Raw genomic sequence first — 25979 nt, 5'->3', positions numbered from 1 at the left:
ACTAGGACTACAGCCTTGTCTAACTCAATGAAACTAAGCCATGCCCGTGGGGCAACCCAAGATGGGCGGGTCATGGTGGAGAGATCTGACAGAATGTGGTCCACTGGAGAGGGAATGGCAAACCACTTCAGTATTCTTGCCTTGAGAACCCTATGAACAGTATGAAAAGGCAAAATGATAGGATACTGAAAGAGGAACTCCCCAGGTCAGTAGGTGTCCAATATGCTACTGGAGATCCGTGGAGAAATAACTCCAGAAAGAATGAAGGCATGGAGCCAAAGCAAAAGCAATACCCAGCTGTGGATGTGACTGGTGATAGAAGCAAGGTCTGATGCTGAAAAGAGCAATATTGCATAGGAACCTGGAATGTCAGGTCCATGAATCAAGGCAAATTGGAAGTGGTCAAACAAGAGATGGCAAGAGTGAATGTCAACATTCTAGGAATCAGTGAACTGAAATGGACTGGAATGGGTGAATTTAACTCAGATGACCACTATATCTACTACTGCGGGCAGGAATCCCTCAGAAGAAATGGAGTGGCCATCACGGTCAACAAAAGAGTCTGAAATGCACTACTTGGATGCAATCTCAAAAATGACAGAATGATCTCTGTTCGTTTCCAAGGCAAACGATTCAATATCACAGTAATCCAAGTCTATGCCCCAACCAGTAATGCTGAAGAAGCTGAAGTTGAACGGTTCTATGAAGACCTACAAGACCTTTTAGAACTAAGACCCCAAAAAGATGTCCTTTTCATTATAGGAGACTGGAATGCAAAAGTAGGAAGTCAAGAAACACCTGGAGGAACAGGCAAATTTGGCCTTGGAATACGGAATGAAGCAGGGCAATGACTAATGGAGTTTTGCCAAGAAAATGCACTGGTCATAACAAACACCCTCTTCCAACAACATAAGAGAAGACTCTATCCATGGACATCACCAGATGGTCAACACCAAAATCAGATTGATTATATTCTTTGCAGCCAAAGATGGAGAAGCTCTATACAGTCAGCAAAAACAAGACCAGGAGCTGACTGTGGCTCAGACCATGAACTCCTTATTGCCAAATTCAGACTTAAAGAAAGTAGGGAAAACCACTAGACCATTCAGGTATGACCTAAATCAAATCCCTTATGATTATACAGTGGAAGTGAGAAATAGATTTAAGGGCCTAGATCTGATAGATAGAGTGCCTGATGAACTATGGAATGAGGTTCGTGACATTGTACAGGAGATGGGAATCAAGACCATTCCCATAGAAAAGAAATGCAAAAAAGCAAAATGGTTGTCTGGGGAGGCCTTACAAATAGCTGTGAAAAGAAGAGAAGTGAAAAGCAAAGGAGAAAAGGAAAGATATAAGCATCTGAATGCAGAGTTCCAAAGAATAGCAAGAAGAGATAAGAAAGCCTTCTTCAGCGATTAATGCAAAGAAATAGAGGAAAACAACAGAATGGGAAAGACTAGAGACCTCTTCAAGAAAATCAGAGATACCAAAGGAACATTTCATGCAAAGATGAGCTCGATAAAGGACAGAAATGGTATGGACCTCACAGAAGCAGAAGATATTAAGAAGAGATGGCAAGAATACACAGAAGAACTGTACAAAAAGATCTTCACGACCCAGATAATCAGGATGGTGTGATCACTGACCTAGAGCCAGACATCCTGGAATGTGAAGTCAAGTGGGCCTTAGAAAGCATCACTACAAACAAAGCTAGTGGAGGTGATGGAATTCCAGTTGAGCTATTCCAAATCCTGAAAGATGATTCTGTGAAAGTGCTGCACTCAATATGCCAGCAAATTTGGAAAACTCAGCAGTGGCCACAGGACTGGAAAATGTCAGTTTTCATTCCAATCCCAAAGAAAGGCAACGCCAAAGAATGCTCAAACTACCGCACGATTGCACTCATCTCACACACTAGTAAAGTAGTGCTCACAATTCTCCAAGCCAGGCTTCAGCAATATGTGAACCATGAACTTCCTGATGTTCAAGCTGGTTTTAGAAAAGGCAGAGGAACCAGAGATCAAATTGCAAACACAGAGTTCCAAAAAAACATCTGTTTCTGCTTTATTGACTATGCCAAAGCCTTTGACTGTGTGGATCACAATAAATTGTAGAAAATTCTGAAAGAGATGGGAATACCAGACCACCTGATCTGCCTCTTGAGAAATTTGTATGCAGGTCAGGAAGCAACAGTTAGAACTGGATATGGAACAACAGACTGGTTCCAAATAGGAAAAGGAGTATGTCCAGGCTGTATATTGTCACCCTGCTTATTTAACTTCTATGCAGAGTACATCATGAGAAACGCTGGACTGGAAGAAACACAAGCTGGAATCAAGATTGCAAGGAGAAATATCAATAACCTCAGATATGCAGATGACACCACCCTTATGGCAGAAAGTGAAGAGGAACTCAAAAGCCTCTTGATGTAAGTGAAAGTGGAGAGTGAAAATGTTGGCTTAAAGCTCAACATTCAGAAAACGAAGATCATGGCATCTGGTCCCACCACTTCTTGGGAAATAGATGGGGAAGCAGTGGAAACAGTGTCAGACTTTATTTTTCTGGGCTCCAAAATCACTACAGACGGTGACTGCAGCCATGAAATTAAAAGACGCTTACTCATTGGAAGGAAAGTTATGACCAACCTAGATAGCATATTCAAAAGCAGAGATATTACTTTGCCAACAAAGGTTCGTCTAGTCAAGGCTATGGTTTTTCCTGTGGTCATGTATGGATGTGAGAGTTGGACTGTGAAGAAGGCTGAGTGCCGAAGAATTGATGCTTTTGAACTGTGGTGTTGGAGAAGACTCTTGAGAGTCCCTTGGACTGCAAGGAGATCCAACCAGTCCATTCTGAAGGAGATCAGGCCTGGGATTTCTTTGGAAGGACTAATGCTAAAGCTGAAACTGCAGTACTTTGGCCACCTCATGTGAAGTGTTGACTCATTGGAAAAGATTCTGATGCTGGGAGGGATTGGGGGCAGGAGGAGAAGGGGACGACAGAGGATGAGATGGCTGGATGGCATCATTGACTTGATGGACGTGAGTCTGAGTGAACTCCGGGAGTTGGTGATGGACAGGGAGGCCTGGCATGCTGCGATTCATGGGGTCGCAAAGAGTTGGACACGACTGAGCAACTGATCTGATCTGATCTGATCTGACAAATAAGTTAAAACACTTTCCACATCAGCTTACATGCTAATTTTCAAGTTTTTCCCTGTTATTGCAGATAGAAAACACTTTGTGCCAGCTTAACAGTTTTAAGTGACAAATTACTTATATTAATATATATATCCTCACAGCACTAAAACACTAAAAATTATATGCTGATGTCCAGTATTGCTACTTTCAAAAGTAATGACTAATCCGTTAGCTGGTATTTGTGGATATAAGGGAAACGAGATTTAAGGAAGTTCGTTATCACCGAGCAGGCCACGCTTCTCAAATTTCTCTTCCTGAATCTAGGCCTCCAGGGACCTAAGGAAGCTTTCTGGATAAAGAAACCAGCGCTGCTCCATCCCAAAGAAGAGTGATTTCCTGAGGTGAGGGTTCATTCCCGGGAACCCAGGTGTCGCTGATTCGTGGCAGCAAGGAGCCTCGCCTTGCCTGTAGAAAGCAGTGGTATCAGTGTCGGTGTCAGACTTCACCTTGGCCTGAGGTGAGTGCTGCTCCCAGAACAGCTGCCCCAGTTCTCTCCATGTGACCTGAGATGTTGGTGACTCCAGCTCCAGGAAGTGGCCTGTGAATCAGAGGGTAAAACCAGAAGGTGAGGTAGGGCCTGTTTTATGTGATTTTCCTGTCTCTGTGCCATGCTCAGGGGGACTGGGGTCAGTGACAAGAGGTACTTAGGATTCGAGGGGACTGGTATGCAGAGGGTGGGGAAAACTGAGATGATAAAGCCCCTCGATTGAGTATATTATAGGACTCAAATGCCTTCAGAGGTCAGGGGTCCAGGCAGGTAACTCAAATGACTAGAGAAGGCCATTTTGGAGCAGCTGTTTTGCCATTTAAGAATATAGGCACAGCAAGGCCAGTTCTTTAAGTTTTCTGAGAAGCTAGGCATTCATTTTTTTAAAATGTGAAATCTATTTGTTTTTAAATATTTGCAACTAAGTTAGAATTTTCTGTTTTTGTTTTGTTTTGTTTTTTACCTCATTATGTGGCATGCAGGATCTTAGTTTCCTAACCAGGGATGCATCTGTGCCCTATGCTGTTGGAAGCACAGAGTCCTAGTTGCTGGACCCCAAGTTAGAGTTTTAGAGTATTGTGAGGTCAAAGAAAATAATTTAACAGGCCTAATTGTTCACCAGTTTGCAAGCTTTGATATAGGGCAACTATTTGGGACTCTGGAGGGAAAGGACCTGCCACATTCCCTCTGATAGATGGATTTCATTGGTCTGGGATGAGTCCCAAGCATCAGATTACCCTAATGTGAAGTTGAGGTTGAGCCCTACTCACTTAATAGGTGGCATGGGGAGGTGGGAGGGGGATTCGGGATTGGGAGCACGTGTACACCTGTGGCGGATACATGATGTATGGCAAAACCAATACAATACTGTAAAGTAATTAGCCTGTAATTAAAATAAATAAATTTAAATTAAAAAAAAAATAGGTGGCATGAAGTGATGGAATTCCAGGTGCTGCAAGGCTGTATCAACAAGGCTTCCCTGGCTGCCTTTTCTCCTGCATTCTCTTACGCGACTTCACCAACAGAGCCATAACTTCAATAATTCCCTCTACCTATGTTTCTCCAACTTATATTGTACATAAGAATCACTCAGGAGCTTATAAAAATTACTAAACACACTGCAGGAGATTCTGATTCAGTAGGTGGGTTCTGGAATTTGCTCTTAACACCCACATTAGTTTACTGTAACACAGATGGTCTGGAGACCACACTTTAGAAACACTGACTCATAATGGATTCTGTTGGCTGGCACATCTGTTATTTCAGTCTGGGTTTCTTGCCTAAGTTATAGGTCTGCATACACAACTGCCTGCTGGAAATCTCCATCGTCTTTACCTGGATATCTCAAGCTTATTGTCTGAATCCAAATGTATTATTTTTCTAAAGCTTGCATGCAGATTTATTTTTTTATTTCACTAAAATGCATCATCATCAGCATAGTTGCCCAAGCTAGAAATCTGCATTTGTACCTTTGGTGGGTAGGGACTAGCATTCAGGATGCAAGGGTTTATATTTGGTGGGCAACAGCATGCCCACCAATCAGCTGCTTTCCTATCCAGCTCTTTGCCATGTCTGCTCAACTATCCTCCTGTGGCTTTCTAAGTGTAACCTAGTTCTTCTGGGATACGCCAATAATAATAACTTTATTTATTGAGGTTTACTCTGTGCCAAGCACTATTCTAAGTGTTTCATATGTATTAACTCAATCTTTTCTTGAAGCCACTGAATTCTCTGTCTAGTTTTTGGCAGCTCCATAACTCCATGAGGCTAAATCTGCTCCCCATCTAACCAGTTGCCAACTGGGACCTCTGCTTCAAAATAGATATTGTCATCTTCTTCCCACAATCATACCACCCACCTAACTACAGATCCCAGGATCTAGGATCCCTGCTAGGGATCCCCCTAGGATCTAGGATTCCAGGGATATTGATGGCTGCCTGAATTGAAATAATTTTTAACTATGGTGTAGTAAATCAGGTTGCCACCTCCTCTAAAACAGTGCAGTGCTAGAGTCGGGAGGGCATTCAGAGATTGTCTAGTGTAATTTCCTTATATTACCGACTTGGAAACTGAGGCTTAGGAGTATATAGTGGCTTTCTAAGGGTAAGAAGGATGTAGGAGAGCTGGAGATCAAACCCCAGGTTTCTGTTTCTGTGCCAAATGCTAGAAGGCAAGTTCCCATCATTCTAGGGGAGTTACATGATACAGAGGAGTTTTGCTGTGTATTTTCTGTTTCTGCCTACATGTAGAAAAGTGCCTGGAACAGTGCAGTGATTGCAAATATGTACACCACAGATGTATCGATCTGTGCTAGGTTGGCCACACAGAAAACCCCTTTGACATGAAGAACTGTTGCTATGTTGCAGGAACATTATGTTTAATGTAGTATGTGGATTACTTAGGACCTCTAGCAAAAATGCAATGAAGGAAATAGACAGAAGGTTGTGGCAGCAAGGACCTACCTTAAGTATTCTGCACAAATATCCCTCAAGAGAAATCTGCCCTGGCCACCCTTTCCAAAATTTCCATATCTTTCTCTATGCTCTGATTCTTCCCGTTTTTCTTTTCTTTTTCCATTGAAGTGTAGTGGACTTACAATATTGTATTAGTTTCTGATGTACAGCACTGTGATTCAGTATGTGTACGGATTATACTCCATTAAAAGTTATTACCAAGATAATGGCTATAATTCCCTGTGCTATGCAGTATCTTCTTGTTGCTTATCTATTTTATATATAGTAGTTTGTATCTCTTAATCCCATGCCCCTAATTTGGCCCTCCCACCTCTACCTACTTTTCTTAATCGCATTTCTCACTGCCTGAAGTTTTACCATTATGCCTTTTGTGTTAACCACCTATACACTCACTGAAACAAGCTATATGAGAGCATAAACTTTGTTTTTTTTTCACCACCACATCAAGAGAAGTATCTGACACAGTAGAATTTCCTGAAAATGATGGTTTTACATTTTGGAACGGAAACTTAAATAACATTCAGCACTTTGGCATTTAGAGGCCTAATATACCTCTCCAAATAGAAGCAAAAAAGACCCAGGGGTGTACAATGCTGAAGTCATAATGTGAGAGATTGGATAACATTATTCAGAGGGATATTTACAAAAAACATTTTATCATTGAGTAAATGACTTCTCCCATGTATTTTTACCCTATATTGGAGGAATAACCCAGTACTGCAAGTAAAACCATGATATTTGGACAGGGGATACTTGCTTATTTGTGAATATAATTATAATAGGTTGAATTCCTCCAAAATTCAGATTTACTTGGTAACTCAGAAGTGATTATATTTGAAACTAAGGTATTTATAGTTGTAATTAATGAAATCATGCTGGATTTGGGGCAGGTCCTAAATCCAATGACTGTATCTGATTTATTTATATGTTAAAAAGCTTTTTGTCTTATATTGGAGTATAGCTCATTAACAATGTTGTAATAGTTTCAGGTGAATAGCAAAGGGTCTCAGCTATATATATATATATATATATATATATATATATATATACACACACATACATGTATATATATATACACACACAAACCCTCCTCCCATCTGGGCTGCCACATAACATTGAGTAGAGTTTCATGTGCTATTCAGTAGGACCCCATTGGTTATCCATTTCATGGAAAACATATATACACGTTGATCCCCTATCTCTCCCCCCGGCAACCATAAATTCATTCTCCAACCCTGTGAGTCTGTATCTGTTTTGTAAATAAGTTCATTTTGTATCATTTCTTTTTAGATTTCACTTATAAAGATCCAATGACTGTATCTTTATAAGAGAAAAGAGAGGAAGATTTGGACACAAAGACACAGGAGAGAAGATGCCATGAAGATGGAGGCAGAGATCGGAGTAATAGAGCTGACCAGCTGAGGGACACCAGGAACCACTAGAAGTTTCAGGTAAGAAAACATTCTCTCCTAGAGTCTTTGGAGAGAGAAGACCCTGAAGTCAAGATGGCACCTTGACTTCAGAGTTCTGGGCCCTAGAACTATGAGAAAGTAAGTATCTGTTGTTTTAAACCACCGTTTGTAGTAATTTGTCACAGCAGCCTAAGAAACAAATACAATGAAGACAGGAGGTAATTTGCTTACTTGTAGATAAAAGGATGTAGATTGTACCATATAAATTAGTCTACAATATTTTGAAGTTAAGTATCATAATACCTAATTGACTAAGTGAAGATAATGCTTTCTGTGAGACTTATCCTTTTTAAAAAGTTAATTACTTTTATTGAAATATAGTTGATTTACAATATTATATTAGTTTAATGTGCACAGCATAGTGATTCAGTATTTTTGCAGATTATACTCCATTTAGGTTATTACAAGATAATGATTATAATTCCCTGTGCTATAAAATATGTCCTTGTTGCTTATGTTTTATGTGTAGTAGTTTGTATGTTAACCTCATACTCCTAATTTGTCCTTTCTCCTCCCCTCTTCTCTTTGGTAACCACAAGTTTGTCTTCCATGTCTGTGAGTCTGTTTCCATTTTGCATATACATTTATTTGTACTTTTTAATCCACACATATTATATCATACGGTTTTTGTCTTTCCCTGTCCAACCTATTTCCCTGAGTATAGTATTATCTTAAAGTCTAACCTCATAAGGCTTCAGCATTCTCTTCTACAGTGTACAGGCCCATGTAAGGGATGTGCGTGCTCAGTTGCTCAGTGGTGTCCACCTCTTTGCAACCATATGGATATAGCCCACCAGACTCCTCTGTTCGTGGGATTTTTCCAGGCAAGAATATTGGAATGGGTTGCCATTTCCTACTCCAGGGGATCTTCCTGACCCAGTGATGGAACCTACATCTCCATCCACATTGCTGCAAATGGCATAATTTCATTCTTTTTATGGCTAAAATCCCATTGTGTATGCATATCATATATTCTTATCCATGTGAATTTTAGGATTGTTTATTATAGTCTATGAAAGATGTCATGGATATTTTGATAGGGATTGCATTAAATTTGTGGATTGCTTTGGGAAATATGGCCATTTTAGCAATATTAATTCTTCCAATCCAATAGCATAGGTTATATTCCATTTTGTATATCATTGTCAATATCCTTCATCAGTGTTTTATCATTTTCAGAGTATAGAGCTTTCACCTCCTTGGTTTATTCCTAGATATTTTATTCTTTTTGATGTGATTTTTAAAATAAATTAAAAAAATTTTTTCTCATTCTGATATTACATTATTGGTATACAGGAATTCGGGCTTCCCAGGTGACGCTAGTGGTAAAGAACCCAGATGCCAATGCAGGAGACATAAGAGACATGAGTTCAATCCCTGGGTTGAGAAGATTCCCCTGGAGAGGGAAATGGCAACCCACTCCACTATTTCTGCCTGAGAAATCCTATGGACAGAGGAACATGGTGGTTCCTACAGTCCAAATGGTCGCAATGAGTCAGACATGACTGAAGTGACTGAGCACATACACACATACAGAAATTCAACAGATTACTATATATTAATCTTGTATCCTGCAACCTTACTGAATTCATTTACTCTAATAGTTTCTGGGTGGAGATTTTAGGGTTCTCTATATGGAATATTATGTCATCCTTAAATAGTGACACTTTTACCTGTCATTGTTTGCACAGACCTATCTTTTTAATGATATCCTAAAACTTGGAGGAGTGGGCCAGGCAGGCCTCTGGGCTGAGCAGCTATGATGGAAGAGAGGACCTAGGCACTGAAAAAAAGGCTTGCAAAGCCCCTCCTTATTTTTCCAAAAGTTGAGACAGTCGAGGGTTGGGGGATGTCTCCCCTTAACCCTTAAAGGAGGCAGGGAGAACAGCCCTTCTAGTCTATGGGCAGAGTTAAGCTACTGTTTTTCATTTCATGGCTACATTCTGTATTTACTTCAAATACAGAAGTAAATCATTTTCATTTCTTAATTTTAAAAATTCCTGCTGCTAATTATTTCTCTTATCTTTTGTTTTACTCTCCCATATCCTATCTTCCTGCCCTGAGGCTCTTAGTGCTAAAATAACTGGAACTGAAAAGTCCTTTTTCAACAAACTGGCTTTCCCTACTTCTTCAAAGATATTATTCACTATCCCATACAATCTTTTCCTGTGAATGGGCCATACCATTCCTGATTCTTCCAGCTTCTTCTCCATATCCCTTCTTCCCACTGTCTCTCCTCCTGGTCTTTTCTCTCTTTCTCCCCTGCTTCAGTGTGTACTGACTGCAAACCTTATGAGTAATGAGCATCGTTTCTGTGTTTTCCCCTTTGCCTGGCATTTCTTCTTTCTCCCTTTTCTGCTTATCTAAATTCTCTTTATCCTTCAGTGTTTGCTTCAAACATCTTCTTCCATCTGGTGTGATACAGCAATTCATAAGGATGGCTTTTTTCTCTATTTCAAATTTGTATAGACCTTATGGTCAAGTTGAATGCATTTGGCCTTCATCACATGTCACCTTTCATTAGTATTTATGGTGATTTTAATCCATCTCTTGTCTGCTTATTTACATGATGAGTTTCCTGTGGAGACAGACATGCTGTGTTTATCTTTGAAACCTCAGCACCTTGCAGTGCTTTAATGGACTAGTTGCTTTGGATAGATTTATAGATTGGGTGGTGTATTTGGTACTTTACGTGAAATCAAGAGAGTTTTTTTCCTCATTTTTTTTCTCTTTCGTGTTTTTTTAAATTATGATAACACATTTACAGGAGACTTGGAAAATACAGAACATAGTCACATATATTCCACTATATGTTACGATTATTTTTAAGTAGATAAATTAAGATTTTTAGTTGGAATTTCAATATCAAACTCTCAAAAATTAACAGAATGAATATTTGGAAAATTAGAAGGATATAGTAGATCTGGAAAGCACTATGAACCAATTCGACATAGTTAAGATTTATACAATTTTCACACAAGAGTAGGATACAAATTCTGTTCAAGTTCCCACAGACTGTAAACCAGGAGACATTGGAACATCTCTAGGGACATAAAACAAGGTACAAAAATTTCATGCTCTAAAGGTATTGAAATCAAACAGAAACTGTTCTCTTATCACTGTGGAATTATGTTAGAAATCAATATCAAAAGATATCTGAAAATAACCCACATATTTTCAAGTACAATGTGACACTTACCAAGAGAGATCTTTGAGTTAACTATTGAAAGCCTCAATAAAGTTAGAAGGCTGAAAAAACACAGAGGGTGATTGCAGGGAAGAAAGCATTTAAATGAGAAATTAGTATCAAAATGAGAAATTAATATCAAGGATACTTAAAAAATACGTATTTGGAAATTAAATATCCACTCTAAAATGATAGGTGTATCTAGAAGCTATAACAAGGAAAATTAGAAAATATTTTAACAGAATAAAAAAGAAAAGAGAATTTATCAGAATTTGTTGCATGCAGCTGAAGCTGCTAATCAAGAGTTTCGAAGTCCCTCAAATCTAGCCTCTCCCCCTTGGGCTGTCTATGAAACCTGTCTAAGTGGATCTACTGGAAACAGTCTGAAGAAGAAAAAAAAAAAAAAAAAGCCATTTGTTTTAGGAGAAATGAAGCAGGAAGAAAGTGAAAGTCAACTCAAAACTTCCCAAAGGCAAATTTGCCATTTAAAACCAGCAGTCACATTCCTGTGGATGAAGTCATCCCCAACCTCAGTCAAGTGCTGCTTCCTGGAAGTGAAGGGCTGGTTAGTTCTTAGGGCCTCTGTATATGTAAGAGTGGGTGTGAGGCAGAGGGGAGAGATCCAGAAGAGGCAGTAAAAAGAACTAAAGTGGGTGGGCAGTGAAACAATTGACCCTCTCTGTCATCGTACAAGAAATGGCCCTTTGAAGGAACTGCTGCATTTATTCAGATTCTTCAGGATGGGCATGAGACAGGGCAAATGCTGGCCACTAAGCAGGTGACAGCTCTACTCTTCCTATGACTGCTAGTCTACGCTTTGTTTGCATGACTCTTGTTTTAAAACCTGTACAGAAAAATCCCTCTGCCAAGCCCTTTATAGGCTAAAGTGGGGGCTAGGTGAATCAGTCATTTGGTAAAAGAAACTCCATGGAAATATAAGCAGGGCAGGGAGGAGATAAATAATTATGATAATAAGAAGATCATTTATGGAGAACTTAATATGAACCAGGCCAAATGTTAAAAGTGTAAGACACATTAGTTAATACCTCTAACAGCCTATAAGGCAAGTACTACTAATGTATAGAGATGTTCAGTAATTGGCTTAATATCACATTGCCACTATCTGGGCAGAACCAGGATCCCACAGCAAAGGCTCTAATGGTCCAAGCAGTAGACATGTGATGATCATCTTTCCCCAAGCAAAATTCAGGACATGCGGGCTAACTAAAATATATCAGAGTATGCTGCATGCTGGGATAGACATTCACAGTTAGGATTGCTGAGAAGAATCCTGGCAATAGAGTCACTGGCCTTTAAATACCAGAAGAAAATTATGGATCAGCTTCAAACTTCTATTCTTGCCTCTTTGGCAACAAGGAAATTGTGCTGTTTATGTTTGGAGTGTGCAATTAATATCATTCTGACCTTAAAAGCTTCTGCACATCAAAGGAAACTATTAGCAAGGTGAAAAGACAGCCTTCAGAATGGGAGAAAATAATAGCAAATGAAGCAACCGACAAACAACTAATCTCAAAATATACAAGCAACTCCTACAGCTCAACTCCAGAAAATAAACGACCCAATCAAAAAATGGGCAAAGAACTAAATAGACATTTCTCCAAAAAAGACATACAGATGGCTAACAAACACATGAAAAGATGCTCAACATCACTCATTATCAGAGAAATGCAAATCAAAACCACTATGAGGTACCATTTCACACCAGTCAGAATGGCTGCGATCAAAAGTCTACAAATAATAAATGCTGGAGAGGGTGTGGAGAAAAGGGAACCCTCTTACACTGTTGGTGGGAATGCAAACTAGTACAGCCACTATGGAGAACAGTGTGGAGATTCCTTAAAAAACTGGAAATAGAACTGCCTTATGATCCAGCAACCCCACTGCTGGGCATACACACTGTGTTCATCGCAGCACTGTTTATAATAGCCAAGACGTGGAAGCAACCTAGATGTCCATCAGCAGATGAATGGATAAGAAAGCAGTGGTACATATACACAATGGAGTATTACTCAGCCATTAAAAAGAATACATTTGAATTGGTTCTAATGAGGTGGATGAAACTGGAGCCTATTATACAGAGTGAAGTAAGCCAGAAGGAAAACATAAATACAGTATACTAACGCATATATATGGAATTTAGAAAGATGGTAACAATAACCCGGTGTACGAGACAGCAAAAGAGACACTGATGTATAGAACAGTCTTATGGACTCTGTGGGAGAGGGAGAGGTGGGAAGATGTGGGAGAATGGCAATGAAACATGTAAAATATCATGTAGGAAACGAGTTGCCAGTCCAGGTTCGATGCATGATGCTAGTTGCTTGGGGCTGGTGCACTGGGACGGCCCAGAGGGACGGTAAGGGTTCGGGATGGGGAACACATGTATACCTGTGGCGGATTCATTTTGATATTTGGCAAAACTAATACAATTATGTAAAGTTTAAGTTAAAAATAGTTTTGCTTGGAGTTCATCAAATCATTGATGAAAGGGTTTCCTGGTACACTTGGTATGGATTACAGAGGCTTCCTCCTGTAGTTTCCTTTTGGTTTCAAAGGTCCATTTAGAGAGGATCATTTGGTGTGATAAAAAGTTTTCACCAAATTTCGAAATGTATACTGAGCTTGTCTTTTTCTTTTTTTTTTTCAAATGGAGTATAGCTCTATTATTAGTCTAATGGGATGAGGTAAACAGTAAAACATAATCTCATGTGGTTACTTCTAATTTCTGCACTCGGTTGGATTTTACAAAGACATTGTATGTAAACAAGACACATTTTAAGCCTATCGGCAGGGTTGACTCTGCTTGAGGAGGTGGAGTAGGCAGATGATTGGAGAGTTTTCATTTGAGAGTTTCCTACTTCCACTATTTCTATCATTGCCCAGATGTTGTCTGAAACTGGAGTCAGTTTGCTGCCTATAAAAAAAGAAATGGAGTCGTTTGGTTAAAATATGGATGGGCTAATGGGAGATACATAGCCCTGCCATCTTGGCTTCTTTCTGGGGCTTGTGTCTATACCATTTTCAAACACTGCTGGCCAACACTAGAGAAATGATTAATTTCTATGAGTAAGCAATCATCATTTGTGTACTGGACCAATAAACTTTGACCTGAAAGAAGGTTTTCATAGCACAATAAAGTTTGATGGGAAGGAAGAATGGCCTTTATTGAGCACCCATTATGTAACTGGTATTGTATAGGTGTCTTATACATATTAAGGCATTTAAAACTCCCAGTAGGTCTGTGTGGTAGGTAGCAACTGGGATGGAAAGAGACTAGAGAAAAAGGATAACAGTAACCTAATGATGAAGAAAAGAAGCAATAGGGATTCTTACTGTAATTTTATAGTAGCAATTTGCTCAGGGTGTGGCTAGGGTTGTAGTAGAACCAGATTCAACACCAATAGTCCCTATTCCAGATCTCTAACTGTAAAAACCCATATCCCTTTTGAGGTACACAGGAGGAAGTATAAGATGAGAGACTGAAATGTGGGCTGATGAGATCTGTTGACTGGTTTCTGATCCTTACTCCACCACTTGGACTAGTCATGAGATCCTGTATGAACTGCTCAGTCTCTTTGAGTCTCTTTCCTCAAAGGTAAACTTGGAAGTGAAACTAACAGCAGCTATCTATCTCACAGGCCTGTTGCAGAGATTTTAACATTTTAATACATGAAATGGGTGTGGTGCACAATAAGCCTTCAATAAATCAGGCTTTTATTGTTGCATGTTATTGTGAGAAAGATCAAATGTAGAGGCTATTGCCCTGTCTGGTTGTTAGGGCTGAACTGGAGATCCTGGATGGGTAAGACCCTTGTAGGCAGATCCTTTACAATCTGAGCCACCAGGTAAGATCCTGGCTTACCAAAGCAAAGGACACAAGCCTCTTGATCAGTGGTAAAAAGGGAACATTGTTATTGAAGAAAATCCTGCTCATTTCAATATTTTGCCTTGAACTGGTTCTGGAGAACTGTATTCTTTAAAACTTGAGACCTCTCAGTTAAGAACAACCATTAAGTATTGGTTAAGCTTATTCTTAAAATTATTATTAAAGGAAGCCAGACCATATGTTAAGAAGATAGGGATCTAAAGGTAGGGTAACAGCACCATGTAAAGAGGCCAGACATTTCAGTTCCGATTAACTGAAGTTCATTCTAGGAGACACCTGTGTAATTTAACCAGTCATAGAGTGGAGCAAGTTCTCTCTTTCAAGTAATCTGAAGAGAAGTTGCTCAATGATTTTCACCCCATTCTCCTTTGAAATACAACGAGTTGTACACACTATCTTTCAGGGATAGGAAAAATGCCTTTTGTTTTCATTTGGCTTGTTTTTTGGGGGTGGGGTAGTTAATAAGCCACAGGCCTCAGTATTATGCTGCACAGTTCTTGAAGTTTTAAGATTTTCCAGTTTTAATTGATTGAAGACTTCTTGCTCTAAATGAAGATGTAAGGAAAATATAACACATGGTGAAGATAAGGAGAAAAGGGAACTCTATTACACCATGGGTGGGAATGTAAATCAGTGCAGCTACTATAGTAAACAGTTCCTCAAAAAAAAAACACACACACAAAAAAAACCTAAAAAGAAAATTAACATATGACCCATTAATCCCACTCCTGGGTATGTATCTGAAGAAAGCAAAAACATGGATTCAAAAGTTACATATACCCTAGTGTTCATGTGCATGCTTAGTCGCTCAGTCATGTCAGACTCTTTACAATCCCATGGACTGCAGCCCGCCAGGCTCCTCTGTCCTTGGGGATGCTCCAGGCAAGAATCCTGGAGTGAGTTGCCATGCCCTCCTCCAGGGGATCTTCCCAACCCAGGGATCGAACCGAGGTCTCCCACACTGCAGGCAGATCCTTTACAATCTGAGCCACCAGGGAAACCCAATGTTCATAGCAGCATTATTTACAATAGCCAAGATATATATGGAAGCAACCTAAGTGTCCATCAACAGATAAAGAAGATGTGGTATATATTTACAACAGTAAACTACTCAGCTATTAAAAAAAAAAAAAAAAAACTTCTGCCATTTGCAACAGCGTGGGTGGACCTAGAAGGCTATTATGCTTAGTGAAATAAGTCAAACAAAAACAAATATTGTATGTTGTCACCCCTACATGGAGTGGAATCTAAAAAATAAAGCAAACGGATGAATGTAACAATGCCTCAAAGATATAGAGAAAAAACTAGTGATTACCAGTGGGGAGAGTGGTGGAGGGAAGGGCAACACTGGGTAGGAAATTAAGACGTATAAACTAGTATGTTTATACCTTATAAAATAAATAAGCTAAAATATATATTGTACAGCACAGGGAAATATAGCCCTTAGTTTATAACAACTTTAAATAGAGTATAATCTATAAAAATATTGAATCACTATGCTGCACATCTGAAACTAATGTAATAATATAAATCAACTGTAGTTAAAATATAGGGCTTTCCTGCTGGTACAGTGGCATATATATATATATATATATATATATATATATGTATATATAGCATATGGTGTGTGTGCTCAGTTGTTCAGTCATGTCTGACTCTTTGCAGCCCCATGTACTGTAACCAACCAACCTCCTCTGTCCATGGAATTTCCCAGGTGAGAATATTGGAGTGGGTTGTCATTTCCTACTTCAGGGGATCTTCCTTCCCCAGGGATTGAACCCGTATTTCTGTGTCTCCTGCATTGGCAGGAGGATTCTTTACCTCGTTGCCACCTGGGAAGCACCAGATACAGCATATGGAGCTCATGTTAATTAGTTACATGGTTTAACAAGTTTTTTTTTTTTAAATATAAAAGGATGGTAGACTCGAATGGTTAAACTGTGGAATTAATCTGCTATTTATTGAGCCATTACCATAACTCAGTATGTTCAGTATTGAGGATGCAATGGTAAGATATAGTCTCTGCCCTCAAAAGCATTTATAGCTTAATGGGGGAGGAAAAGACGTAAAAAAGTACAGCACATGTAAAAATGTCACAGTAAAATGTACAAAGTGCAAGCATAGGAAACAGCTATTCCTGGGGAAACTTGTGAAAGCTTCACTATGCTGAGAGTTCAATATGATGATCACAAACTGATTACAATGGGGGTTTATGTGTTCATTCTTAGAAGCAGAACACATGTCAAACAGTGAGAAGTATGGTAGTGGACGCCCAGTGAACCCTGTGTACGCTAGCTACACTGCAGGACTTGGGAATGGCTCTCTCTATCCCATTTCAAAATCTGCTGACATCTCAGCTCTCCCTCTTGCTGCCCAATCAATTCCTGAATCATGCTGATAGTCCAGGAGAGAGGCTATTCTCCTCCCAAGTTTGCTACTGGAAGTAGCTATGCTGCTGCTGCTGCTAAGTTGCTTCAGTTGTGTCTGACCCTGTGCGACCGGATAGACGGCAGCCCACCAGGTTCTGTCGTCCCTAGGATTCTCCAGGGAAGAACACTGGAGTGGGTTGCCATTTCCTTCTCCAATGCATGAAAGTGAAAAGTGAAAGTGAAGTCGCTGAGTCATGTGGGACCCTTAGCGACCCCATGGACTGTAGCCTACCAGGCTTCTCCTTCCATGGGATTTTCCAGGCAAGAGTACTGGAGTGGGTTGCCGTAGCTATAAATTGTCCCATTTTCCATTTGACTAGACAAACTAGTGATCACTTCCATTAGCATAGAATATCAGTATCCCTGACAGCAGCTTTTAATACATTATAAGAAACCTGTAAACGGAGGTAGCAATTGTTATTGAGTAGGGAGAGAAACAAAGGCCACACGTACATACAGTAGGAAAGAAGAAAGGAACCGGTCAAATGTGGTAAGGGGGTGTTCCTCCTGCATGCTGCAAGTGAATCATTTAAGCACCACAGAATGTTAGTTTTCTGAGCTTCAGGCTGCAAAAACGTTAAAAATTGTGCTTGTGTGTGCTTCTGTATACATGTGTGTGTAAATGTGCCTATGCATTTATATGTGTATATATATGTATATATATGTATGCATGTGTACATTTATCTGTTCATTTCTATGTATGAATGTATGCTTGCTTATAAACATGCGTATGCATGTGTGAATATATTAGCGCTTGTGTGTGTGTGTGTGTGTGTGTGTGTGTGTGTGTGTGTAAGAGAGAGAGAGCAAGAGAGAGAAACCAGACATGCTGGAAAGTAAGTTTGAGACTTTGTCACATCCTTGTGGTCTCTGTCTCGCCCCATCCCCACTCCTCCACACCAATAGACAAAAGCAGAAAGGATGCCCTGTGACCTGACTGCTTTAGAAAGTTTGCAGCTCTTAAGAGGACGTTCCACCTGGGAACCTCATTGGTTCTCCACAGGATGGTGGGTTTTATAAGAAATCTCCGATTCCCCCGGGAAGGGACTGCTGCTGACAGGTTAGGCTGGAGCGCGGCTGCCCCCGGCCGCCACCCGCACTGCTCTGGGTACCAAAGTCGGCCCCCGCTCGCCGCCGCGCTTTCTGCAGAGGAGGGCCGGGCCGGGCAGCTCGGCCCAGGCGCTCGGCCCGCGGCGCGGGCGCCAGGGGAGGGAACGGGAGGGGGAGGGCGGGGGCAGGGGCGGCGGGAGGCCATGCCTCCAGCTGCGGAGGCTGCCGCACAGCTGGAGCCGGCGCGGTCATCGGCGCGGCGCCGTCGCCCTCGCGCTCCGGCTCTCGCTGCCCGGCCCGCGGCCGGCGGACTTTGCGGAGGGCGCCTGGCGTAGGCGGCGGCGGGTGTGGGCCGAGCCAGTATTTATAGCTCGGTGACAGCAGCCGCGGCAGCCACGCCGCTGGCCCGTCTCGCCGCGCTTCCCAGAGAGGCCGCGAGCGCGGCAGAGGGCTTCGCTCCACCGGGTCTCCCGAGTGCGGACGCCCAGAGTCCGCGCGGCCCCCTCGGTGAGTACGCAGCCCGGGCGCCCGGCGCGCCTACCCCGCCTGTCGGTCCCGCCGCGGCGAAGCCCTCCCGGCCCGGCCGCCCGCAGCCGCGCCGCCTCCTCGTCCCTGAGCGCGACTGCGGCCCCGGCCGCGGCCCCCGGCCGGCTGCCCCGCGCCTCCTCTTCTTCCTTCCCGGGGCTGGCGCGCCGAGGGGTCGGTGAAGTGGCCGGGAGGGGAGCGCGCACCTGCCTCCTGAGAAAGGGCGGAGGAGGCTCGGGGGAGGGCTGGGGAGGGGGTACTCTCAAACTCCCGGGCTCCGGGGGGTGAGGGACGTCACCAGGATGGACGGCGAACTTTCCTCGCTTCAGTGATTCCTGGGATGCGAACAGAGTGAAAGCTCCAGTATTGTGCGTTAATTAAATTAACAGGTTGTAGTTGAGGACTGTTCTCCTTAAAAACAAAACCCCCCAGACCGCACAAAACTTGAGCACCTTTGAGTGTTTACCACCTTCATCATGATTAATAAAGCTATTTATCTATTCCTACTTCTGAAAATGCCGGAGGCCCACAAGTGTGTTTGACCCATGTAGGTCCACTTGGGCTCCCTTATTCATTCTACCCGCTGTGGAACAATAAGCGTGTGTGTGTGTATGAGAGAGATGCTAGTAAACATCACATGCTTGTTTTAGTATTCATGTGTAGATAGAAGTCTCATGATCAACAAAGTGTTTTTTGAGTTAAAGTACATTGAATAAATGTGTTTTCCCTCTAGTTATAAATGATACATTGTTTGAAATCCAGAGAAGAACTTCTAGGAAGATTTCAGGATTTTGTTTCGTCTTCAGAATAAAGTTCTTCCAGTTTATTGAGTATAAAGTGTAGTGGAGTCCCTGTAAGAGCTATTTCTGTTGTAAAACACTGAATTTTTATCATGTTTATACTCTCTAACTCTATTCTTCCTTCCCCAATCTTCGTACTTTAAAGGTTATTATGGATTTTGACATTTTGACTCAGATACTTATTCTCACTCCACTCCACCTTCATCTGAGCCTTATATTCAGAAACCAGTACTTGTTTATTGTATTAATTTGCTTCTTCATATTGTAAGTCAGTTAAAAAGCAATTTCGGATATGAGTAAATTTTATTTTATTCATTAACTCTTACTTTTTTTGGCGTTGTGTCTGGAATATGATCATGACAATTCTTTATCAACACGTCACTGAAGAGAAAGTCTAAATATTTTAAAAGAATTAATTGTTGATGATTTTTCGACTTAGGACATGAAGAGGCCGTTTTGATGGGAAAGTTGGCTAATGTCATGTTTAGAGGGAACCTCAGACCTGCTCTGCTTTCAGGTTTTCTATTTTAAAAACTTGCATTGGTTCAGTGCTTTGTTATCCCAAAGACTGGAGGGTAATAACAAGGAAAAAAAGTAATTTAAATATTGGAACAATGTGAAGAGAAAGTCTAGGAAGTGATTTATGGATGTGATCCTCTAAATTAGCTAGGGTACCACAAGTACAGACCCGATATCTGTGCAAAGCCACTTATAGTGGTTTCATTGATTGACTTAAAAGGTTGCTTTTTATTTAAAAGGCTGTGTGGTCTCTTGTATTGGACTAAAAAATGAGAAGTTCCAACTTTACTTCTGTTATTATTGCTCTTTGTATTTTTAAAACCTGTATTAAACACTTGCATTATGTAAAATACTATGTCATTTCCTCATGCTTGCCTTTTCATCCAACAATTTAAATAGTAAACTAAGACCTATTTTTACCTCAGGACTGGTCCAGGCAAATATATATATTTGGTTTTCTCACCTTCTGCCATTTTTCTTTTTACAGACTTGGATATCCCATTATCAAGAGTCTGCTCTGTCTGGTATAGAATCTTCAGTGCTTTTTTTTCCCCCTCACACAAGTCTGGTCTGTTACCCAACTGTTATCCACACATTTACTTTTTCACTTATTCATCCATCAGCAAAGATTTTTTGAGTGCCCCATAGGTATAAGTCACCACCTAGTTCTTACCCTTGCTTCCTTCCCATTGGAACTTTTTAGGTTATCCTTTTCAGTGTAGGAAATACATAATAATTAAGAGTATTGACTTTGGGGTCATAAAGAGGTGGTTCTGCTTGCTTCCCCCAGTTGGTAGCTGTATGACCTTGGGCAGATAACCTTTTAAAAACTCTGTTTCTTCACTGGTAAATCCAAAGGTTAGGTCTAAGGGCTGATTGAGATAATGCGTGAAAAGTACTTGCCAAGAGCCCCAAATATAAAAAGCACTCTAAAATGTTAGTTATTATGTTGCCTATATCTGTTCCAGAGGTATTCATCTCAGGAAATGCATTCTCATCTCAGGAAATGGCAAATCCATTCTGGGGTTTGTCAGGTCATGTCCACATCCGGTCCATCAGTGCATCTTGTCATCTCTTCTTTTTTAAATGTATCCAGAATCTGGTACATTTCCAAGTATCAGGTCAGATTGTGTCACTCTTCTGTCCCCCATTTGCACAGAGCGAAGCCCATGTGGTAGGATGGCCTCGAGGCCTGATCATGATACTGTCTCCCAGACCTCTAGTCCCTTTGTACTCCCCTGCACACACATGCTGTCCAGTCACACTAGCCTCCTGGCTTTTCCTTAAATGCACTAATCGTGCAGCTCAGGCCTTTCCCTTTGTCTGGATCATTCTTTCCTCAGATGTCTGCTTGCTTTACTTCCTTTTTTCACGTCTGCAACTGTCACCTTATAGTGAGACCGTCTTAACGTCCCTGACACCCATGTTAACTTTTCATTTTCTCCATCAACTTATAACTTTCTAAAATACTGTCTGTTTCATTTTTCTCTGTTTAATGTCTTTTTATCTCAATCTAGATCCTAAGGTTCAAGGCAATAGGGGTGTTGTTTGTTAGTAACCTTCACGCGTAGGCCAGTGCTTGGCACAAATATGCAATAGTGAAGATGTGAATAGTGAATAGTGAACAAGTGAATGATGAAGTTATGGAATTAGTATGGAATTAGCAAATCTGGACTTCACCACTTTCTATATATGATTTTGGACAAGTAGCTTGAGCTTTCTGAGCTTCATTTTCAATATTTGTAAAATAGGATGATATTCATCCATGTGTTGTTATAGTAAAATCCCGAGACACTGAGAATAGCATATAAAAACCACTTAGTAAATGTAATATAGAGTTGATGTTATTTCCATGCTCATGTTTAATGGGAATGACCAGGAGTCACTTGCATTTTAATAGTGGTCCTCAGATAAGGCAATGTCTGAAACTGACCAGGCACTTGCAAATGAAATATCCTTTAGTCTCCACTACTACCCTGTGAGGAAAGTATTTTCATTAGGATTCTCCTGGTGAAGAAGTGGAATCTCAGAGTGGTTAAGGATTTGCTAGTGGGTAGCACAGAGAAGGCAATGGCACCCCACTCCAGTACTCTTGCCTGGAAAATCCCATGGACGGAGGAGCCTGGTAAGCTGCAGTCCATGGGGTTGCTAAGAGTCGGACACGACTGAGCGACTTCACTTTCACTTTTCCCTTTCATGCATTGGAGAAGGAAATGTCAACCCACTCCAGTGTTCTTGCCTGGAGAATCCCAGGGATGGGGGAGCCTGGTGGGCTGCCGTCTATGGGGTCGCACAGAGTCGGACACGACTGAAGCAACTTAGCAACAGCAGCAGCAGTGAGTAGCAGGTCAGGTTGCCTGGAGAATCCCAGGGACGGGGGAGCCTGGTGGGCTGCCGTCTGTGGGGTCGCACAGAGTCGGACACGACTGAAGTGACTTAGCAGCAGCAGCAGCAGGTCAGGTAGAAATGGACCATATTTCTCCCATCACCATTTATTTTGCCTTCCTGATGCGTTTGATTGTTTGTGTAAAGTCTTTCTAATGATGTGACTTCACCTGATAAAAACATTAAGAGGTAAAATGTGATATAAACATAGGACATAGGCTGTTGTTGTTTATCTTTTAAGGAAATAGTATTAAATAATTTAAAGCTCTGTCTGCCCTTTTGATAGTTAATTTTTGAAGTGATTATTTCCCAGGGAGTAAATGAAACGATTATATCAATAAATAGTGTTCTGTCAACTGCAAAGAGCTTTACATACATTAATATAATACTATAGCTAGGTAACTGAAGTAAATAACCTTTAACTTTGTCTTGTACTAAAACAGCCAAGAAGTATCCCACACACAGCTGTCTGAAGCACAAAGTGCATACCACAAAAAACAAAGTACAAGAAATCTTTTTAACAATTATTTTTCAAGAAATTAGATTCAAGGTGCTGAAATAAAGTTCACACTTTTGGCAGGGTACAGGCACAGTCATCTTTAATAAGCCCTTTGACAAGAGGTAAGAAGAGTTCCAGGTGAATTTTGAGACATAAATACCAAGGAACTGCAAAACATTTGGAGAAATTCTTTTTTTTAATCCTAGCACAGTGCTGCTCAGTGCAAATGATGTTCATATTACCTGGTTAGGTATCACTAGATGCTAAGACCTGCATTAGCAGAGCTGGACCTTGGGGGCACTTGGCTAGTAATAATGTCTTTTGTATAGCATAATTTTTTAGTTCATCAAGGACTTTGCCATATGAACTTGTACTTTTTTTTTTTTTAATGAAAGTGATACACTCCATCTTGCTCATACTTGTCATTATGCATAAAGCATAACCTGAGCCAGGGTTCCTGCTGAGGGAAACATGAAATTTGTACTCTTGAAGTCCTTGAGATTTTCACTTATTTGGAAAAACCCCAGTAAGTAAGGAAGACAGGGTGCTTTGGTCCAATCAAGTAAATGATTAAAACAATTAGCAGGGCTTTGATGTTCCCCTGGTCCAGTACTTGCTTATCTTTAATGTAAACTGTTGGAGTTGCCTCCCAGCTAGCGTTGCCATTTTCATCATGCCTCTTAGCAGTTTGTCTTTTTCCAAGTAGGCAGAGAAATCTTTCAAAACCCTGCTGCAAGCAACTGTACTGCTCTTCTGCTTTGAAAACTTTGATTCTATAGTCTCCAATCAGTAAAATAAAGAACATTACTTTTGTGTAATCTTCCTTAAAATAGCCCCAGATTATCCTTAACTATCCGAGGGTACCCCCAAGTGCTCTGTGTTCCAGCCACACAGAACTACTGATACGTCTCTATGTCTGTCCCAGACGTCCTTTCCTGAGCTCCTCCTACCAACTCGCATGTAATTACCTACTTTCCATTTTTCCATTCTTAGCTGTGAGTACCAGGTGAAATGGGGCTTCCCTGGTGGCTCAGATGGTAAAGAATCTACCTGCAGTGCAGGTGACCCAGGTTCAATTCCTGGGTTGAGAAGATCCCCTGGGGAAGGAAATGGCTACCCACTCCAGGATTCCTGCCTGGAGAATTCCATAGACAGAGGAGCCTAGAGGGTTACAGTTCATGGGATCCAAAGAGTCGTACACAGCTGAGCAACTAACACTTTTGCTTTACTTCACCAGGTAAAATACTGGCTTGTAGTAAAACGCATTACATTTCTGATATCTACGCTAAATACCAGTCCCTCTAGTGTATAAACCATGACTGAAGGCCTGTGGATTATCAGGCAAAGTATAAAGTTTCAGCCTGTCACTGCTGTTGGTGAAAGCAGCGGCTTCCAAGATACTGATGGTGGCATCTAGCTCATGATTTTATTATTATGAGAGGAAATTGAATAGTGTGAATTAGTCCAGTTCTTAGAGGTGCAGTGTTCTGTATAAGTAGAGTTGGAAAATCAGAATGAATGTCAGTGATGCATTGCAAAAGGACAATCAGATCAACTCAACTACTTATACTGATGCTCAAAGGGGAAGGAAAAAAATTAGAGCAGTCCTGGTCAGTCACATGATCCCAGTTCTTTCCAATCATGGTATCAAGTCAGTTTGAATAGTAATACTAGATTCATTTATCTTAGAAGTAGTATGAATCTTTTATGTCAATTGGCTTTATTATTAGGAACTTTCTAAACAACATGAAAAAAGGCAAGATTTTGGAATCTATGGCTTTGTGTGGTGAAGATGTAGTATAGAATGTTGAAGGCACTTGGCTTGAATTTGAATCCTGGCTCTGGCGTAGGCTTGTTCTGTTCTTTGATTCAATCTACTAAACTCAGTTTAAACATTGCTTCCGATAGAGTATCTCTTCATTAGGTTGCTATGAAATTTGAATGAGATGTTTATAAAGCCCTTTAGCATAGTGTCTGCAAAGTGGTAGGTCTTTAATAAATGTTAGCCTTAGTAATAATGAAAACAGTGCAGAACCTGGTGCTGAAATGGGATGGTAGCTGTAGGGATGGGGTTGAGGGTGTATCAGTGCTTGTTACTGGCCCATCATCCTTGAAGTCTTTGGATTCAGCTGCTCTTCCCTTTCCTTAGTGGAAGGAATGGCAGGTTACTCTGCCTTCTTCTCATCTCATTTATACAAGGGGGCTTCTCGTTTGTAGTTCCACTCAGTTTATCCAGTTTTTTGGTTGCCTACTATGAGGCCAGCACTGTGCTATGCCCTGAAAGTAAACAGCCCTTTCCCTGGGGACTTTGTGATCTAGAGAGGGAGACAAATACATAAACAGATAATTTTACTATGATCTGCTAAGTGCTAAGATAAAAGCACTTTTACTTAAGATAAAAGCTCAATATGGAAGCAGAATTGAATTTTAAAAAGTTAAAATGTTTTTAGACTGCGTATACCCTGTAGCATAGTCAGTTTGAACAGCCTCAATCCTGGGTTAGCAGTACAGTCACCGAACGTTTGTACTGATCATCAGAATGCTTTATGGGAAGTACAGAGGGGAAAGCAGTTTTGGTGGTCTGGACAACAGGCTGGTATCACTAGGCAAACTTTTGTCAGCCTCCTCACGTAGGGAGTCAGGAAGCAGAGATGAGCGCTGTTGTTCAGGTTATGTAAGTTTTGAAATTTGGGGCCCACTAGGAGACATTGATTCCACTTTGGAGTATGAGACAAGAATATGTAAACATGTTTACCATAAAAGAATAAGACCAGATTATCCTATTCACTCGGCTAGTGTCTAAGTCACTGAATCTGTTAGAGGAAATGAAGACTAAGCTGTAAACATGATTGGAAATATTTTTTGAAACATTTCCAGATTTGTTGGGGTGTATTAGAGAGATCAAGGGCCAGGAATGGCTTTTGATTCAAGTCCTGGCTCTTCTGCTCATGGATCTGTTAATTAAATAGGCAGCACCTGCTCTGTTCCGTTGTTTTCTGTTATTATTATTATAATATGAATCTATTAGTGGCCACACTGGAT

At 40.9% G+C, this 25979-nt stretch overlaps 1 protein-coding gene across 3 annotated transcripts in view; it reads left to right on the top strand.

Annotated features, from left to right (window-relative positions):
* The first annotated feature begins 3151 nt into the window (after positions 1-3151).
* Positions 3152-25979, top strand: part of TMEM117 (transmembrane protein 117) — a 603954-nt gene continuing 581126 nt past the window's right edge. The window contains exons 1-2 of one of the 3 annotated variants that reach the window (XM_061416386.1): positions 3152-3544; positions 7455-7615. The gene's annotated coding sequence lies outside the window, so the exon portion shown is untranslated. Of the gene's footprint in view, positions 3661-7454; positions 7616-18395; positions 18717-25979 lie in introns of those variants that run through there. The other 2 variants (XM_061416387.1, XM_061416385.1) reach the window with 2 other exon arrangements.

This window comes from Bos javanicus, chromosome 5 (assembly GCF_032452875.1).
Source record: "Bos javanicus breed banteng chromosome 5, ARS-OSU_banteng_1.0, whole genome shotgun sequence".
Taxonomy (NCBI): Eukaryota; Metazoa; Chordata; class Mammalia; order Artiodactyla; family Bovidae; genus Bos; species Bos javanicus.
The sequence above is the reverse complement of the archived record's forward strand: the minus strand, read 5'-3'. Positions and strand labels throughout refer to the sequence as shown.